Source organism: Desmodus rotundus, chromosome 3 (assembly GCF_022682495.2).
Source record: "Desmodus rotundus isolate HL8 chromosome 3, HLdesRot8A.1, whole genome shotgun sequence".
In the NCBI taxonomy this organism is placed as follows: domain Eukaryota; kingdom Metazoa; phylum Chordata; class Mammalia; order Chiroptera; family Phyllostomidae; genus Desmodus; species Desmodus rotundus.
The window spans coordinates 71,365,259-71,378,675 of NC_071389.1; positions in this window are offsets into that span (position 1 = coordinate 71,365,259).

The window sequence follows — 13,417 nt, forward strand, 5'->3', positions numbered from 1 at the left end:
TCAGACTCTCAGAGATACTGGCTTTTACTACATTGCTTGCTATAAATTATATCATTCATCAGAGAATACAGGAATCCCAAGGTATGTGCTCTTCCAATTTCTGGAAACAGTTTTAAAGTACTTTTGAGATTCTAAGGGTGAGTTCCCCACTGGCATTCACTTGATGGGTAGAGAAAACTCCGTTAAAAGGAGGGCAGAACAGGTTGACACCGAGCCCAGCTGGGGCCCGACTCCCACAGCACAGAGCTGTGGCTCTGTAATCTGACATTCTGTTTCAGTACATCTGAGGTGAAACCTAAGACCGGCGTTTTTTAAATAGGAACCTCAAAAGATTCTGCAACAGCTGGTCTGCAGACCACCCAGAGAAACATGTCCATAGGCTGTTATATGAAAAGCTTTCAGAGAAACCAGGAATATTTAAGTGGGGAAAGCTAAGCTGTCTTCAAATGTTTAAAGGGTTTTCCTGTCTAAAAAAACCCCAAAAATTAAATAGATTTTTTTAAAAGTCCTCTTCTTTGAGACCCCAAGAGATTGAAAAAGGAAACATGGGTTGAAAATATAGAAAATTTGATTTGGCCTTAATTTTGAGGAGAATTTCATAGCAATCAAATTAAACTGCCTACAAAAGTGGTATTTCTAGATTCATCCTAGAATGATTGCCAGTTAACAAAAATACTACCAAAGGGACTCAAGCTTGTGGTGGGTAGATGCCATGTGCTTCAAAACATGCATTTATTCAGAATAATAAAGGTCTAAACCATCAGCTTTACAGCAGGATGAGAACCATATAGCTGGATATTTGTGCACCACATTAACTAACTCACTTCCCAAACCATCTCATTACTCCTTAAATACCGTATGTGAATAGTTCCTGCAATTAGCTTTTGGGTTAAAAAGTTTTAACCCCAACAGTGATTGGAGTTACCAAAATAAAATGTTGATCGGCCATTTATAACTTTATAGTTATAAATCTGTTTTAATTTTTATTATTAATTTATAGTTATAAATCATCTAAGCCAGTGCAATCCAATGTAGGGATGGTTAGGTAATAGATGGTAGATAGATTAGATTAGATGGATGATAGATAGATAGATAGATAGATAGATAGATAGATAGATAGATAGAAAGATGATGGAGTGAAAACGAAAGCCAGAGAGGAAAGAGATTGCCCCGCATGTCACACATGCACCAGTCAGGGACTGGGGCGGGGGCCTATCCCATCATTCGGTTCTCAAAGTCTGTGTGTACTGTTTCGATTCAGATCCACTCACGTGCAGCTCAGGTGAGCACAGAGAAGAGAGATTCATTCAGGGACGAACCATTCTTCACTTAATCTCTTCCACTGAGTTCAGCTTTAAAACCTGGAAAGAATGTGCTTGGAGCAGCTATTTGAAGACTCTGAAAATAAAATAGTGGCAAGTGGATTGGAGAAGAAAATCAGAGTTCAAAGTACCATCAGAGAGTGAGTTCACCAATCTTATTTCCCTCTAGACTCTAAGTTCTATGGCCTAAATTCAACATGGCCTGAAAACTTAGTGAGTTCCTTGGCACAGACAGAAATAGAGGAGAAGTACTCCAGCTCTGGCTCAAGGAGTGCTAAGGCTGCCTAATGCTCAGAGTGATCGTGGACGTCCCATTTTAGTTCTTTTTTTCTTTGCTCCCTCTCTAATGCCTCAGCCCCCAAGTGATCCTAGAGTAGTGGTTGCAGTGCCAACAGGGGGCCCAGTAGGAGTTCATGAAGTTGAGGGAAGAAAATGTTCCCTCCACATAAAGAAGCTGTGGTGTCAAAATGAGGGAAGGAACCCCAGTTACTGCACCTACACACTCTCCTCTCCTGCTTCCCCTTCCCCTTTGTCTTGCTCCCACCCCTCAATCACAATGTGAGTACAGCCAAGGAGGGAACAGCAGAGTAGATCTATTGTAGCCCCAGTTTTCAGACCAGAAGACTGAATAACGGGAGCCTGAAGGAAACAGAAAGCACAACGGTGATAGCAGAGAAGGAAGAGCTTAAGAAAACACCTGTTTTTATTTACTTATGAACTCCTGTGCTTACCTGAGCTGCACGTGAGTGGAACCGGATCTAAACAGTACACAGAGACTTTGAGAACTGAATGATGGGATAGGCCCCTGCCCCAGTTCCCGACTGGTGCATGTGTGACATGTGGCACAGATTTGAATAGCACAGCAAAGGACTTGCGAACCAAACAGACAATGAGACCAAATGAGTCTGGTCAAAACTTGCGATTTCTTAAAGAAGACCTGTTAACATTTCATATAATACTGGTTTGGTGATGATGAACCCCGTTAGCTTTTTCTTGTCTGGGAAGCTGTTTATCTGCCCTTCCATTCTAAGTGATAGCTTTGCTGGGTAGAGTAATCTAGGTTGTAGGTCCTTGCTCTTCATCACTTTGAGTATTTCTTGCTGAGGAAGTGGAGGGGGTCTGGGTGAAGTGGGACAAAGGAGGAAGTTTTGGGACAACTGTAATTGCATAAATAATAAAATATAACTTAAAAAAGAAAAAGAAACTTGTGACTTGAACCAATCAAGATGATTGTTGCTAAAGCAAAAAGATTAGCACACTCTGTAGGGTTTCACCTAGACCCAGACACAATAGCACATTCAAAATGTCCACAATATAACTTAAAATTACTCAGTACATAGAGAACCTGGAAAATCTCAACTTTCTTAGAAAAAGACAGTCTGAGATGGCATAGATATTGGAATTATCTGACAAAAACTTTTAAGTAGTTATAAAATTCTAAAAAAAAAAAAAAAGGTGACAGAAATGCCCTTGAAACAAATGGAAGGATAGAAAATTTCAGAAAAAGACTAGAGGACATAAAGAAGAACTAAATGGAAATTTAAGAACTGAAATATATAGTAACCAAGATTAAAATGTCATGGAATGCTCTCAACAGAAGCAAAATGGCAAAGGAAAGGTGGCAGAGGAAAGCAAACTTGAAGATCAACAGATAAATATGTTCAAACTGAACAGAAAAAATAAAATAAAATAAAGAGACTAGAAAACATGAAAAAAAAAACAGAATATGAAATAGCTGTGGGCCAATAACCCAAAGTTCTAATGTTTGAACCATTGGAGGGCCAGAAGGAGGGGAGCTGGAGCACAAAGATGGTGAAAGACAGCCTGCATCCTGGGCCAATATTGAGATGATACAGAGAGAAAAACAATGGAGAGAGCCTGGCCCTATGGAACTGCAGCTAATTCAGAGTTAAGTGTGTCTCCTGTCATTTCAGTCCCCATTGTTGCCATGGGATTGCCTGGGCGCTGGTGCAGAAGGGGACAAAATTGCGGAGATAGGGGTTTGGGCTTATCATTCTTTCTGAAGATTGTAAACTCAGGCCAGGCGCCTCCTGGAGCTTTCTCTACTTCTAGTGCACCGCAGTACTCACGTCCAGGTTTATAGCAGTGTTAGGTCCAGACCAGGGGATACCAGAGAGAAAAAAGAAGAAGAACTCACTGCTGGTTTGGTAAATTTTGAAAGTCTGATCATCAACTCCAATCATCTTGCTACTACAGTTCTATGCAGAAACAATGCAGAGGGGAAGACAGGGGAAGGGCACCGCTCCCTGCACACTCAAAACTCTGAATATAGCTTTTGACTCCCCCAAAACTTAACTACGGTTGGCCCTATGCTTCCTCAGATTTCACCCACAGGTGGTATTTTTGTGGGAACAGTATTTTTGATCCGTGGCTGGGAATGTGAAAATATAGTTTTCAAGTTGCAATTGTTTAAATACTTAGATATGAAATCCACAAATAAGAAGAGCCAGCATAGTTATTCTTTTTAAATCCATGTATAGGTGGCCCCAAGCAGTCCAAGCCCATGCTGTTCAAGGGTCAAGTGTATTTATTTTACAGAGCTCACAAATAGTTACTCCCTACATTCTATCCAGGTTTTATAGCTGCTTTTAATTGGAGAGACAAGGAATGCCTAGTCCACATTACCCAGAACAAGAACTTCATCCTTCTAAAATAATTTTCAGTCAATCAAAAATATGAAAAGCATTTTCTGAGAAAATTGAAAAATATTGCAAAAAGTTTTTTCTTGAATCTTTAGGTATTATCATTGCAGATGAATGCTAAATAAATCAATTTTGATTTTCTGCTTATAGTATTCAGTCTAATTTTTAAATTATATTCCTAGTCACTTTCCCATCTCACTACTAATGTGCATGGAAGAAGTACAAGGATACTTGAATTTGTCCAAGAAAATGATTTTTAGAAAGTAAAACCATTTGTTCTTAAATATATAGATTTTCCACATTTAACTAGTCATAATTTTGGACTGCCCATGCCACTGAATACCAACACTACTACAAATAATGGGAAAGTAAAGTGGCTATATACATATTAAATATAGATGGACAGTCTTATTATAACATGTTATTTCACATATTCTTTATTATATTATTTATTTAGCAAATATTTATTGAGTGTACATCTTGTTCTAGCTTTGACTGTGTGGCAATAAATCAATTGAGTAAAGTCCTATTATCTTCATCTTATTAGTTAGGATTTGAATAAAATGTCATAGGCATGCTGACAAGCACAACTGTTCTGTATGTTGTTTTGTCCATGTAGATTTTTTTCTTAATTATTTTGGAGGTGAAATTTGCCTTTGGTGATCCTCACAGCAGGATGGAGACAGGACAGACCACAATTCTTTTCAAACACACTTCCCATGGAGAAGTTTGGGGCCATTATAAAATTCATGTTCAAATGAGTGATATTAAATATAGCAATATGGGTAGGTATGAATATTCCTACACAGTAGGAAAGAATTAGGGAATCAAGAATGACGATGGTTCATCAAAGACCAAGGCTAAGATCATCTACACCCTTGTATTCCCTATTAATATGTACGAATGCAAAAGTTGAACACTGGAGGAGGCTAATAGAATAAAAATTAATTTGTTTGAAATATGGTTTTGGAGGAGAGCTCTATGGATACCTTGGTCTGCTAGAAAGACAAACAGATGGATCCTAAAACAAATTAAGCTTGAGACATCTCTGGAGACGTTGTGAGAAGGCAAAGTTCTTTAGAAAAAGCAATAATGCTGGTAACAAGAAAAGGCAACAGGAAAAGAGGAAGACCAAGTATGAGATGAATCGACTCCATAAAGGAAGCCATAGGCAGGAATCCACAGGAGCTGAGCAGGGCTGTTGAGGACAGGACACTGTGGCCATCAGTCATTCACAGGCTCAACAGGCGTAGGAGCCCAATCAATGGCGGGGCACGGAACACACACACACCTGCTAATTGAGCATGTGCTCAGTGGGGAACTCTTGCCTTGAAATATTTTGCAAATTTCCTAAATTCGGGCCAATATGCCAGCTTTACAAAAGGAATAAAAAGCCCAGGTTAAGTCTGGTCTTTTTAAGTATAATTTGTGCTGTCCTAGCTAAAGTTAATAATTATTCCTTTAATTTTCTTAAAGCCACTTTTAACTTTAAAGGGTTAAATGACTTGATTAGCACAATTTAGCTGTTCCCAGGTGGTTTATTGAACATCGCTATTAACAACCTTAGGCCTGAAAAAAAATGAAGCAAAATTCTTAGTGAAAAATGAGTTTCATTTATTCATTTATGCATAAGTTTGGGTTTAGTAGCAAGAGAAGAACATTTGCTACAAATTCATTAACTCAAGAACTTGGAGAATTGTGTTGTGTAGTAGGGGGCTATTTTCTGGCCCCCTATTCCTTCCCTATTTTAGGGGGTCTAATCCACATGGCTAATATAATGCCAGGGGAGGAAAGGTCAGGTAGGGTACAAACCGCATGACTGGCCATGTGAAAGGCCAGAGGACCTACATCACATCATTAGCAATATAAAAGCTCAGGGGGTCGAAACCACAAAACCAGTGATATGCTAGAGGAGGACAGGTTACCCTGGGGGCAAGGTTCTTGTTTTCCCAGTTTTGCCTATTGCTAGGTGCCAGGGCTTTCCACCCTGGCGACCTTCTGTACCTGGCCCACCTCCTTGCTCTGCCCAGGTCTGTTTTAACTGCCTACAACACTTATATGAGTCCAAGAATGCAAATAATCTTCGCTTGGCAGAAACACATTTAATTAATTAAAGCTAGTGGAAACTACAAAAAGTTCACTGAATTCCAGAAATCACATAACCTCTGAGTTTGTTTTGAGGCATTTTCCCCTAACATTGGTTAAGTAGCTATCATTTTTAACATTTGCATTCCCCCCACCCACCCCCCAAGGGAGGAGAGTACTATTGTAATTACACTATATTCTTCTGAGGTTCCATAACGAGCCATTATTTTGCTAATGGAAAATTCAAGTAGTCTGTAGCAATTTATCAAATAGTCCCAAGTTCCATTTTCTCAGTGTGAATCTCTTTGTTCACAGGTAAATTGATGTGTGGGGGGTTATCGAGGCTTTTTTGTAATTCAAATGATCCATTCCACCTCCCTTTACAAAAAATATATGTAATCTTAGAAGATTTTTTAGAAATGTTTAGAATTAAAATTGTAAAGACATTGTGCAAGTAGTAATTTCTGCATTTTCATTTGTTTTATACTTTTGCATTTTGATGCCTGATTTTGCAAATGCACCCCAGTGGAGGATGGGGAGAAGGCAAAACGTAATTCAACTCCTTTCACACTACAGTCTGTTCCTTTGTCAGCTTTAACTGCTACCAGGAGAGCACTATTGTAAATGAGAGATCCAGCAACAGAAAACCATCTCAGCTCAAGCTCTCCCATTTTCCCTCACTTTAAAAGACAATAATATAATCTAATATAGTTCTTATTGAAATGGATGCCACTTTTTGGCACAGAAATCTTAAAGGTAAAATGGTATCGATGAATATATAACAGCCCTTGAGCAGACAACAATGCAAATAAACACGTGTTGGAAGGAAGGTTTTTTTTTTTTTTTTTTTGAAGTTCTTCCTTTTATTTTTTTTTTTATTTTTTTTTTTTTTTTATTTTTTTATTTTTTGCTTTTTTTTTGTTGTTGTTATTTAATTACAGTTGTATGCCTTTTCTCCCCATCCCTTCACCCCACCCCAGGTGAACCCACTTCCCTCCCCCCTCTCCACCCTCCCCCTTGGATTTGTTCATATGTCCTTTATAGTAGTTCCTGTAATCACCCTACCCACTGTCCCCGCCCCCACCCCCCACCCCCGCCCTTGCTATTGTTACATTGTTCTTAACTTCAATGTCTCTGGTTATATTTTGTTTGCTTTTTCCTTCTATTGCTTATGTTCCAGTTAAAGGTGAGATCATATGGTATTTGTCCCTCACTTCCTGGCTTATTTCACTTAGCATAATGCTCTCCAGTTTCATCCATGCTGTTGCAAAGGGTATAAGCTCCTTCTTTCTCTCTGCTGCGTAAACTATTAAACAAACAAGCAAATACAAATTACTTCTAAAATTTACTAAGCAACTAACTGGAGGGTTCCCGTTCCCGCCAAGATTGAGAAATGACTTGTACTGCTGGCTCAGCTCCCTCAAATCTGCCTTAAAGTTTGTTGGGTAATACTGTCATCGCAGGAAAACATTTTTGAGAAGCTAACCAAAATAATGAACAGAAGGCCCTGAGGAGGCTGAAGCATGTCTGGAATTGCTGTGTGTGGCAAAGGGTAGAAAGTCACATCCTGCTATGGAAAAGCTCCAAAGATGACCTTGAGGAGATACACTGGAGAAAATCCTTTCAAATTATGCACTGGCCTTTCTTATGCATTGTCTTTGGACAGCCCTCACCTTCCTATTCACCGAAAATCGGCTACAGCAGCTCAGATCACTAAGTGGTATCCCTAAGATAATAACGAGGCAGTAGAGAAGTCCTGTCTGAGTGATGGACTGTTAAAAAAGGTTAAGACTGTCCAGCTGCCCTCAGGGCCTTCACTCTTCCCCTTCCAACCCTCAATATTCATTAGCTGATGGATATCAACCTAGGGAGATTGTCTCCTCCCATTGCTGTGTTACCATTAAAAATGAGACATAAATCATTGACCAGATGAAACTCCTGTGAAAGTGACAGTTAACAGTCTGGAATCTGCAAAGCTTCTGCACGTTCCTGGGACTATCTGCCCAAGGACTTAACCCCTCCTCTATTTACAATTTACCAGATTTTACATAGACTGAAGCCTGGCCTTTCGCCCTTGTCCAGACACATTTCCAGAAATTCAGCGCTGTCTTTCTACTCAGAGAACCTGCTGAAATAGAGCAGCCGATGCACCAGGAAAGCATGGACACACCGAAATAACTAGATGGAAGGCCTACAAATACCTAAAAGAAAGCTTGAACTTTACACTATATACCAACTTAAGCAAAAATATTGGAACTGATGGATTAAGAATTAAAATAGTATGATAGATATAGAAATAATACAAGATGTTGGCCATATAAAAGAAGAATTAAAAGCCATAACAAAATTCTAAATACAAATACTATGTATAAAAAATGTAGGAATTTTTCTCAGAATTAAAAAGTGAGAGATCTTAGATTTAGAAGACCCACCGAGTACCCAATAAGATTGACATTAAAAAACTCACACCTAGAAAGTATAATTAAATTTAAAAATATCAAAGATAAAAAGAAATTCTAAATGAGGCTGAATAGAAAGTAAAGGAAGGAACAAACACCCCAATTAAAAACCATTTTAGACAATAAAGTCAAATTAAAAAAAATAAATCCAGAAGCTGATGGACAAGATATGATAAGAAAAATAATCACATAGTGTGGCAGTATTGACAGCAGCAGAAAGAGCACCAGCTGTTAAACTGGTGAAGCCAGACCAAACCTCAGTTGTGCCGCCTCAGTACTTGAGTTCTGGCTAAGAACGAATTCAGAGTCAGGACTCCAACTATAAGAAATTGTTTATTGAGAAAGTCACAGAGGTAGAAGAAGTGAGCTATAGAAGCCATGGGCTCAAGAAACAAGCCACAAAGGCAAAAGAAGGGCCCCTGGAGCCCAGGAGAAAGAGAGGCAAGGAAAACATGCCTGGGGAAGGGAATGGGGTAACGAATGGCATGCGTATGCTCCCTGGAGAGGACCTCACCAGGTCCTCAGTCTTAAGGGTATTTATCTGGAGGTTTCAGGGAGGAATCCCAATAGAATGTTCAGCTTCCCAGGTGTGTCTCCTCAGGGTCATGGTCTTCACTGATTGGTCGGTGCCAGGGCAGGGGGCCATCAGTCAGTGTAGCTGGTCCTGATGTCAGCCATGGCATCACTTGTCTGGATTTGCTGCTTTTCTGGGCCTGGAGCTGAAACACAACTGAGACCTAGATGTTATCCCTGGGGGTTCATACTTAAGGGAGCAGTTGAATGGGAAGGGTCTGCATGGGAGTCGAATGAGGCCACTCTCTGGCTCCTTGTTCCCCCTCTAATGGGGTCTACCACGTGACTAGTGACACGTCAGGGGAAGAAAGGCCAGGGGAGTGTCCGAACTGCATGACCAGAGATATGGAAGATCAAGGGGTCTGACCCACTTGACCAGCAACATGAAAGGTCGGGGTTGTAAACCGCATGATACGCATGATACGCTAGGGGAAGAACGTTTGCCCGGGGGCAAGGTTCTTGTTTTCCCAGTTTGGCCCAATGCTAGGCAGCCGAGGCTTTCTGCCCTGGTGACCTCCTCTCCCTGACCCGTCGTCTTTGCTCTGGTCTCTGTCTGACTGCCCACAGTAACTGTTACTGTGGACAAACACTGAGGAGGGGGGTGTGTGTGTGTGTGTGTGTGTGTGTGTGTGTGTGTGTGTGTGTGAGGGGTGGGGAAGAAAGAGAGAGAAAGGGAGAGAATATGGAGCAAATAAAGTAAATATATAATAACCCAGAACTAAAATCAACATGATTCAGTTTGATGAGGTAGGGAACCCGAGGAACAAGATCGAATCAATATATTTGTCTTGTCGGGGAAAATGTCCTTTGGAGAAAGTTGCATTTATTACTTGTGCTATTAGAAGAAAAATACATAGAACATATTTGAAACACATATATGTACATTTATGTGTGTGTATCTGTATGTATACATGATACAAGTTTAAAAAATTGTTATAAGACAATAATCATGTCCCTGGTTGGTGTGGCTCAGTGGATTGATCACTGGACTGAGAACCAAAGGGTCGCTGGTTCGATTTCCAGTCAGGGCACATGCCTGGGTTGCTGGCCTGGTCCCCATAGTGGGTGCTCGAGAGGCAACCACACACTGATGTTTCTCTTTCTCCCTTCCTTCTCTTCTCTAAAAATAAATAAATTAAATTAAATTAAAAAGATAAAAAAGAAAATCATGACTATGGGTCTTTGGGGAAGGACACTGCCATAATAATTTAAAAAATGCGATGTATAAATTTTAAACAGCAGAACAAATTATAATTTGTCAAGCAGAGTGCACAAATGGGAAAAAAGAAAAAAAATATGAAGTTTACATTAAAAATAAGTACCAATATAACAGTAGTTAAATTTATCCAATAATTATATAACCTATAAAAGTGAGTTAAACATATAGGTTAAAAAAGTGGAGGTGCTAATAATGTATTTTTTATAAAAGATCCAACAATATGTTGTCTATAAGAAACGAAGTAAGATGTATCAAGCAAATATGAACCAAAAGAGAACTGACATAATAATCTTATTACCTGACAAACATAATTTAATGCCAAGAGGGATGTTATCTACTGATAGAAGAAACACGAGCATGAGAAGATACAGTTACCATAAGCCATGTTTATGCATTTACATATCGTCCGTCTACGGCTGCTTCCTTATAACACTGGCAGAGCTGAGTAGTTCGACACATCAAATGACTTGCAAAGCATAAAGTATTCGCTATCTGGCCTTTTACAGAAAGAAGAAATTTCTAACTCAGTCCTAGAGGAGAGAAATATGACTGAGTCCTAGGAGGAGAGAATAATAATAGAGCGAAAATAATATCTGAAGACTGCCAGAGTTACACGAGTGGTATGAAAGGTCAGAGGCTCTGAACTACATCGGCAGCAATATGCTGGGGGAGGAAGGATTACCCTGGGGGTGAGGTCCTTGTTTCCCAGCGTCGCCTGATGCTAGGCGCTCAACGCTAGATAGGATATTTTAAAAAGCTATTATGTCTGTATGTCATATGTTTAAGAAGCTAGAGGAGAGACTGAATATGTTAAGTAAAAACACACAAGATATTTTTTAAAAATTTAAGTTGAACTTGTACTGATAAAAATTAAAATATTTGAGATGAGAAATTCACTGGATGGGATTCATTCATGGCTGATTAAAATTGCAGAAGAAAAGATTAGTGAAATTAAAGACATATCAATAGAAACCACCTAAAATAAAAGATATAAAAAATCAAAGGCTGAAAAATTTGACATAATATCATGTGAGCTCCGGAACAAATATATGCATGGAGTCCCTGAAAGACAGGAAATAAGGGGTACAGATAGAACATTTGAAAAATAACCATCTTTCTGAATTTGCTGAAAACTATACATCCACAATTCCAAGAATTTCAATAAACCTCAGTGAAAGTGACATGAGGAAGACTTTAAAAAATACATCACAAATTGCTTAAAATCAGTGAAAATCTTAAAGCAGAAAGAGGTGGGGATAAAACATTTCATAAAATGAACAAAGATAAGTGTGACAGCAGATTTCTCATTGGAATTAATGCAAACGAGAAGTATTAAATGAAAAACTGTCCATCTGAAATTTTCACCTATCGACGCTATATTTCCGGCAGAAAGATTAAATAAAGTCTGTCCAAAAATACACACCTGAAAGTAATGAAGAGCATTGCAAATGTTAATTATATATCCATATAAATCTTTCTAAGAAAATTATTTAAATATCTTTAAATGAGAATCTTCCCCTTAAAGAAAAATTACTTACAATGTATAATGTGGTGTATATGTCCAAGCAAAATATGTAACTCCAATAGCACAAAGGCTGGGAGGGCAGAAATAAAGAACATCATTTTAAGTTTGTAATAGTACGTGGTTTTGTATATTATCACTGGAAGTTAAATTGTGATATGTTAAATACATGGAATTTATATTCTAAAGTAAGCACTAAAATAACTCAATAAAGAGTCATAGCTAATGTACCGACCAAAAAATAATATGGATTCATTAAAAAGTACTCAAATAAGAAGAAGGCCGAAAAGAGAAAAATGGATCAAAGAGGAGATGGGACAAATGGAAAACAAATGTCAGCATTGTCAGTAATCACTTTAAATCTGAATGGCCAAAAACCCTGTGAAAAGGGAGGCACTGCATAATTAGATTTTTAAAAAGCACGTTATAACTATAAGCTGCCTAAAGGATATCCAATGTATACATATTAAGAAATAAGTTTAAAAACAAAAGGATGGAAAAAAGAAATGCAATATATAAATACAGAAAAATAAGTGATCAGTATCAGAAAACATGTTTTTCTTTTATACACGAACAAAATCTTTAGCTAGAAATGGAACTTTATCATTTAGGTTACCCCTCTGTTCTGTATGAACTGGTGACCGGGTATTAGTTGAGAGAACATCGTGCCTACTGGTGTGCTTTTCTTGGCCTATAGAGTATTCGCAGAAAATGTGAATTTGTTGATGCCATTAACAATATGAAAATTTCACATAAAAATTCATATTTCTGGCTTTTCTCAAAAAGTTGAATAGGGGGCAGCTCTGGCATAGCACCTCACATAGGGATACAGACCCAGCATTGAGTGGCAATTTCCCCGCCTTTTGTCTGCACCTGCAGTCTGCAGTTCAGCACGGCACTTCTTCACTCCTTCCCTTCCTGCCTGACCTCGGGTGGCAATGGACATTATGAGGCCTAATGTCGCTTGAATGGTTTCTAGACTTTTGTATTATTGAAGATAACTGTGCAACTATTCTGGCTTTTGTTGTTTGCTTTGTTGTGACTTTTGAAAAATGTTTTGCCTGTATAGAATTAAGGAGACTACTTTAAAAAGTTGAAACTACAAATATATGGAAAAGAAAACAAAAGTATATGAACATATGTGGGAGGTGGGGGGTGGGTAGGACAGGGGAGAGTAATGGAGGAAAATGGGGACGACTATAACTGAACAACAATTAAAAAAAGCTTATGAACATATGTCAATTTGTTTTTACTCCATTTACTTGTCTGGTAGGTAATTTGTTCTGCATGCCAAAATATTTAGCTTAGAAAATTTGGTTTCTATTATAATTTATTTATTACTTTCATTTATTATGCCACCAATGAAGTATACCTTAAATATTTTTGTCTGACTTTTATACTTACCACTTTTCTTTCATTATTTCCATGTGCTTATGTTTTTCGTCTGCATCCTAAGACAAACACTCAAGTTTTTACATTTTATTGAAAGCTCCAGTTTTATAATGCTGATAAAGTTCTGTATTAATTCTATTAATAGTTCCAGTTTTTAATATATTAATAATAATTAATATTTA